The following is a 6,655-nucleotide window of genomic DNA, read 5'->3' as shown; positions in this document are numbered from 1 at the left end:
GCCAGGTGTAAAATCAACCAGAAAAGTTACTTATTTTGCGTACGCTGCCGAAACTATAAAAAATAGAACCATAAAATGTTCCAAGTAATTGTAGATCTTATAAATATCTACAAAAAAGTCCGCGACACACTATACTTATCTATGTCGAGTGAGGGACAATAACCATTTTTTTATTTAAAAATCTTGAATTTTTTTTGGACTACATTTAAACGAGTTTATTATGCTTATGCGATAAATCCTTATGAAAATAAATTATTTCATCACTAAGTACAGTTTATGTAGATAACATTTGGTCTTTAAATGATTAAAATTGGACGTTTAGTTTTGAATTTGATAGTGGGCGTCACCAAGCGGTATAGTGCGCGTGCGGGAGGAAGACAATCTGTGCAGTGTGCACTATGCATCCCTTCGGATAATGACTGCGTCCGCGTCGTCGATGTCAGTGTTGAAGTCTGTGAATTGACCTGGGAATCATTTTGCTGACCGAGTCTGTCCTGGGTAGGCTTTTTGCAGCCGTAACCGACATCCACGCGGGTGGAGCGACCGCTAGTAATAATTTATTATGTACAACTCTAAGGGCCTGCTTCACCACTTCCTGATAAGGCTATCCACCACTTAACTTGACAGAACAAGTATGGATAATCTGTCAAAAAAGTTGTAAATATAAAATAGCCTATTCGGCACTTTATCAGAAAGTGGTGAAACAGGCCCTAAGACAACAAGTTATAAATAATATAGCCTTGTGGTCTCATAGTGGCTAAAATTATTATTTTTAACAAAAAATTAAAACCGACTTCCAAGGTAAAAACAAAAGTAATATTCTTAAAAATAATCTAAAAAGAATCAAATAATTCTTATTCCTTATTATATAGTGCCGTCTTCAGACTTCGCCTAAACCTCAACTATTTCTGTAAGTACTCAATCTTCATGCTTTTGAAGTCGGTAATTACCAGTTTACCTTAGCGTAAGTTCTATGTCAAGGATCTCAGAACTTTTCCGGGTTGGTAGCGACTTCAAAAGTACGAAGATTGAGTACAGAAATAGTTGAGGTTTAGGCGAAGTCTGAAGACGGCACTATAATAAGGATTAAGGAATAAGAATTATTTGATTCTTTGTAGATTATTTTTAAGAATATTACTTTTGTTTTTACCTTGGAAGTCGGTTTTAATTTTTTGTTAAAAATAATAATTTCACTCTCTTTAGTTACTTACCTAGAAACCATCGCGTACTATACTTACGTAGAATAACACATGCATATAATTATTCTACGTATCTTATTAGTTACTAGCTATTGCCCGCGACTTCGCCGCGTCAACATAGTACCTATAATAACAAAGATGGATAGTCCGCTAACAAATATGAAAAAAGTAAAATATAACCTCCTCCTTTTTGGAAGTCGCTTAAAAAGTAGCCTAAGTTACACCTTACTACATCAGCTATCTACCAAAAAAAGTCCCGGCCAAATAGCTCCAGCCGTTTCAGAGATTAGCCGGAACAAACAGACAGACAGACAGACAGACATACAGACAAAAATTGTAAAAAATGTTGTTTTGGTGTATGTACCCTACATACATTCATATGCATGTAGTAAAAAACGGTTCTTTTAATATTACAAACAGACACTCCAATTTTATATATATGTATGTAAGATGTAAGTACTTACTTATAGATTACAATTTGTTAACAGTCACACATACAAAATATAATATCAGCTGCAGATAACTTTAAACAATACCACAGAATAGATAATAGTACAAGTACAATACTTACATTTAATTAAAATATTATCGAAGCAACTTACTTCTCAGAAGTAATGTCAAATGTGTGCCTTACGCTCTTGAGTTAAGGTTGAATTTGTTATGTTCAATTTTTGTGACATTAGTGACCCTGTCGTGGTAATGATGACGATGAGGATGAATGTAGGTAATTTGCATTACTATGCATATGCTTTCAGTTCTTAAAACAGCGCCTAAACCCCCAAACTTGTATCTATAAGGAATCCGGAGTTCTCTTAGTATCTTCGGAACCATAGTATACCTCGGTGCAAAATATTGCGTTTTGGTAGCATATGCTTAGGATGCTTCTCATAAAACCAAAATCACCATATGTTTCCATATAAATTTCGAGGATTTCCCTCGATTACTCATGGTTCCCATCATCAGGTCACCACTTTTGTGAAAATGGGACCAAATTGGAGTGAAACCTCATACAACAAAATAAAAATTTCGAAAATCGGTTCACAAACGGCGGAGTAATCGTTGAACATAGGTACACAAATAAAAAAAAAATAATATCCACAGCCGAACATATAACCTCCTCCTTTTTGGAAGTCGGTTAAAAAAAACGGACCGCTACTACACGAGCTGCAGCTGTTCTGAGCCGTTCGCTCACTTTGGAACGCAGATTAATCTGTGGACGGTCCGAAACTTTACAAGAGTGGTGACAATAATTACTGACAACAATTCATTATTTTTTTCGCGAACCGGAACGTTTAACATTTTGGAACGAAAAGGCGGATATACACGGTTCAATCACATTGAAAGCAATTTTGTTAAAAACCACTAAGCAATAAATATTCAATACGTAAATACTAAATACGTAATAATACGTACCTAGTACCTAAGTACTTAATAATTAACAATATTATGTACTTAATACGTGTACACTGTACGCAGTACGTGCATTCAATACGTGACAATGCCATGAAAAGAATGAATTTGAAAGCAATATTGAACAGAAATTGATAAAAAATTTACTGATATGAGGGTGGTAGATCTACCAATCTTTGGTTCCAACATCTACCTAATCAACTTTTGGCATGACATCTACTGATTTTCTAAAATTCGGTGTGACAACACTGCACATGAGGCACATCACAATTCAAACATAATTATTATAACGCCCCTATTTTTGCGTAGGGGGTTACAAACTGGGAAGAGGGGTCGAAGTCGAACATCAACGATCAACTATTCTCAATACTTTCAATAAACTTAACAGAAATCAAAGCTTCAGCCTTACCACCTCTTATAGTAACACAAGCGATAGCGCGATGTAGGAGACGACACGGCGCCATCTATTATGAATTTTTTGTAGTAACTTAATTTGAACAAATTTACGCATTTTCACCCCCTTACATCCCTTTTTGCCAGTTAAAAAGTAGCCTATGTCCTTTCTCAGGATTTAGACTATCTGTACAGTGCAAAATTTCATTACAATCCGTTCGGTAGTTTTAGCGTGAAAGCGAGACAGACATACAGACAGACAGACAGACAGAGATACTTTCGCACTTATAATATTAGTATAGTATAGAAGTATAGAGTATAGATCTCATTGGAAAACAAAATACTTACGCGTAAAAACACTAAGGCTGGTTTTATAGTTATGCGTTTCGCAGCGCCCTTGGAGCGCGCGCGTTCAAAGCTGTAACAAACGTATGGACGAACGGCGCTGCTCAAGCGCGCGACTTTAAAACGCTACTACTACCCCCATACATCTTCGAACGCGCGGCGCTCCGACGGCGCTGCCGAAACGCATAACTATAAAACCAGCCTAAAATCTTTCCCTTACTGACTGAACTGAATGAACATGCAAACTTTACATATCACTTTATATCGATAAATAAATAAAACCAACGGAAAATTTTACGTGATGCAGCCCATGCAGGTAGTAAAATACCTAAATTTTAATAAAATGGATCAGGTGAAGGACCTTTTCTAGGAAAATCCCAGTAAAAAACCACTTTTTGTCAATCAATGTTGTCGCGTCGGCATTGGTCGGCATCCAAATTTGAAAAGTGTGTGTGGCCATATGGTAGTTTTTTTTAAAGAGACGAAGGAGTGAATGTTGTCTGTGGTAGATTATTTTACTGGCAATTGAATACAAGCAATAAAGCACGGTAATACTTTGTGATAAGATTTATTTTAGCGAAAATAATGACCTACGTATCGCCCGCACAGATCTGTGCTCCGGCAGTTGAAGGTACGAGATGACTTTGTTTTAAACTATGAAGTACCAGGAGCGCATAACGTATAAAGAGGTGTTTGCGTTCAATTTTTTCGACCTACCCACTAATAGTCCAAGCGATAAGTTGAGAATGGCGAAATATAGAGATAAGGGTCATAAAAATACGTGCGATAGCTCATTAGATTCGGGAAGACGTCTAGAAAAATGTATCGGAAGCGTGTATTAGCACACAAAAATTGCAAAAGTTATAAGCAAATTAGGTTGCAAAAAAAAGGTATTATGTTTTTTGTTAAAAACTCCGAAACTATTAACATTTAAGAAATTAAAAAAAAAGATTCTTAAAGAAGAGAAAATTTCCATAAAAAAATCCAAACTCCCGGAATTCTATCTCTATTAAGTATTTATAATTTTAATTTAACGCTGAAAGTAAGCCTCCGCGCGGCATCTACTGATTTTCTAAAATTCGGTGTGACAACACTGCACAATGAGGCAGATCACAATTCAAACATATTATAACGCCCCTATTTTTGCGTAGGGGGTTACAAACTGGGAAGAGGGGTCGAAGTCGAACATCAACGATCAACTATTCTCAATACTTTCAATAAACTTAACAGAAGTCAAAGTTTCAGCCTTACAGCCTCTTATAGTAACACTTTTGAGCAAGCGATAGCGCGATGTAGGAGACGACACGGCGCAATCTACTTACTATGAATTTTTGGAAGTAACTTAATTTGAACAAATTTACGCATTTACACCCCCTTACATCCCTTTTTGCCAGTAGTAGCCTATGTCCTTTCTCAGGATTTAGACTATCTGTACAGTACAAAATTTCATTACAATCCGTTCGGTAGTTTTAGCGTGAAAGCGCTCGACAGACAGAGATACTTTCTAATTTATATTAGTATAGATATACAGTATACTAACAGACACATCACACATAAAACGCCCTTATTTTTGACCGACTTCCAAAAAGGAGGAGGAGGTAATTGCGTAGGGGTTATTAAAAAGTAAAAACGGGAGTGGGCCGTGGGGTCGAAGACGAACATCAATGATCAAATTTCCTCAATACTTCCAAAAAAACGCAAACGGAAGCCTCATCCTTACCACCTCTTATAGTAACACGTTTGAGCAAGCGATAGCGCGATGTAGGAGACGGCACGGCGCCATCTATTATGAATTTTTGGAACTAACTTAATTTGAAAAAATTTACGCATTTTCACCCCCTTACAACCCTTTTTTCCAGTTAAAAAGTAGCCTATGTCCTTTCTCAGACCTTAGACTATCTGTGTACAAAATTTCATTACAATCGGTTCGGTAGTTTTGGCGTGAAAGCGAGACAGACAGACAGACAGAGATACTTTCGCATTTATAATATTAGTATAGATCTCATTGGAAAACAAAATACTTAGGCGTAAAAACACTAAAATCTTTCCCTTACTGACTGAACTGAATGAACATGCAAACTTTACATATCACTTACCTATATCGAATAAATAAATAAATAAAACCAAGGGAAAATTTTACGTGATGCAGCCCATGCAGGTAGTAAAATACCTTTTTTTTTTGTTTTTTTTTTTTGCGCCGAGAAAATGCTTTTAAGCATCTTGCGGGGGATGGGGTCCTATCCGCAAGTATGTGGGTCTCTGCTGCGTCCGAAGATGGTGGTGGACGCAGCCCCTACCCATTAAAATATCGGCGGTACTCCACTATGCGCCTTGGGCGGGCCGCGGGATCGCGTGAGCCTACACCACGACTCCGCCGGCGAGCGCCTGCTGCTGCGCAGGCTCTTCTCTGTTGGGGCTTTTTGCCCCGCCGAGGCCAAGAGAGGCCCCAATGGGCTTGCATGAGCCATTTATGGCTTACGTTGCGATGCACAGGAGTACGTTGTGCATCGCGACCAACTCGGGGACTCGGTTCCATGGGTAACGGCATCCCCACGCCGCCACTCCGAGCTCCCCTCCTAAGGCGGAACATAGCGGTCATCATGGTTGATCGCCCGTCTTCGCCTAGGCCTTAGGTAGTATAAAATACCTAAATTTTAATAAAATGGATCAGGTAAAGAACCTTTTCTAGGAAAATCCCAGTAAAAACCACTTTTTTGTCAATCAATGTTGTTGCGTCGGCATTGGTCGGCATCCAAATTTGAAAAGAGTCTAGTGGCCATATGGTAGTTTTTTTTAAAGAGACGAAGGAGTAATGTTGTCTGTGGTAGATTATTTTACTGGCAATTGAATACAAGCAATAAAGCACGGTAATACTTTGTGATAAGATTTATTTTAGCGAAAATAATGACCTACGTATCGCCCGCACAGATCTGTGCTCCGGCAGTTGAAGGTACGAGATGACTTTGTTTTAAACTATGAAGTACCAGGAGCGCATAACGTATAAAGAGGTGTTTGCGTTCAATTTTTTCAACCTACCCACTAATTCTAATATTTTGTGACTACCCAACTTCATTTATTTGTTTAATTTTTTTGTGACTTAAAAAAATAATTAAATAAGCCACCCAATGGGCATTGTCCAAAAAAATCACATGTACTTTTTATATTTTTTTTCATTAAAATAGGGTATTTTAAGAATATAAATTAAATAATTTTGAAATTCACTGGCTAGTTTTTTCTCAATAAATTTTTAAAGTTTCGCTCTGACGTTATCATCGGTGGCCAATAATTGACCTCTGCAGTATGTTTTT

General features: G+C 37.5%; 1 long non-coding RNA gene across 1 annotated transcript; it reads right to left on the bottom strand.

Moving 5' to 3' along the window:
* Positions 1-1,274: 1,274 nt before the first annotated feature.
* LOC121739015 lies at positions 1,275-6,402 on the bottom strand. The gene is made up of 3 exons (XR_006037378.1): positions 6,380-6,402; positions 4,003-4,060; positions 1,275-1,288 (listed from the first exon to the last, which is right to left on the bottom strand). It is a non-coding gene; the product is annotated as an uncharacterized LOC121739015 (long non-coding RNA).
* Between the last annotated feature and the right edge of the window lie 253 nt (positions 6,403-6,655).

Source organism: Aricia agestis, chromosome Z, assembly GCF_905147365.1.
Source record: "Aricia agestis chromosome Z, ilAriAges1.1, whole genome shotgun sequence".
NCBI lineage: Eukaryota > Metazoa > Arthropoda > Insecta > Lepidoptera > Lycaenidae > Aricia > Aricia agestis.
This window is presented reverse-complemented; position numbering and strand designations above follow the sequence as displayed.